Below are 858 nucleotides of genomic sequence, written 5' to 3'. Positions count from 1 at the left end.
AAGACAAAAAAATTACGCTCTTTTAGAAGCAGTCATTCATGCAGGCCTAGTGCTCTGGTTAAAAGAGCACTGGCCTAGTCATCTTCAGACCTGAATTAATACTTGGCTAAGTAGATTGGAGTAACTAGTTCCCTCTTTATTGTCCACATCTGCTGGTTGATCAGGCTTTTACTGTACTTTATCAGTGATCATTTCTGAGGCAATATCAGTGGTCATTTCTGAGGCAAATGTGAGTTGTGTATGTAGAATCCATTGAATTACAGTTTCAAATGAGCACTGTGGCAGAAAAATAAGGTAAGATACAAAGGAGGACCACAGAAACATCTGCCGCTGCAGACCAGCAGCACTCCAGGTGAGTGTAATTGAAATGTTCTCTATTATTTCACTATAGAAATAATTGATTTCTATACTGTATTTCTATTACTGTATACGTGTAGATTAAAAATAAAATGCTACCACTGAGGAAGGTGCTGTAATTCCATCCTTTCCTTCTTTCCATTGTGAAAGTTATGTGCCCAGTACCTGACACATAACTTATATTTGGTGTGTATTATTCAGTCAACAAATATTTACGTACCAAGCACCAAAAAGAGGACAGAAGCTACCCCAAATCAGGTGGATCTCAAGAAGTTAGGGCTGCTCTCAGTTAACCTCCTGTGGCCCTCCAACCTATCAGGGACTTTAGGTAAGTATAGATTTCTTGAAGGAACACCAGGGAGAAAGAGTTCCTATAACTCTGCCTGAACTGTTGCTTAACAGTATTTGCTGATACCCCTGTGTTCTTGGGCAGATAGTTTTATCTGCCCAATGATAAAAATACGATTTGAAGATGAATCTCTGGCTTTCCTCAGTTCAGTT

This window comes from Bison bison, unplaced genomic scaffold (assembly GCF_000754665.1).
Source record: "Bison bison bison isolate TAMUID 2011002044 unplaced genomic scaffold, Bison_UMD1.0 scf7180017859561, whole genome shotgun sequence".
In the NCBI taxonomy this organism is placed as follows: domain Eukaryota; kingdom Metazoa; phylum Chordata; class Mammalia; order Artiodactyla; family Bovidae; genus Bison; species Bison bison.
Note: the sequence above shows the minus strand (reverse complement) of the source record.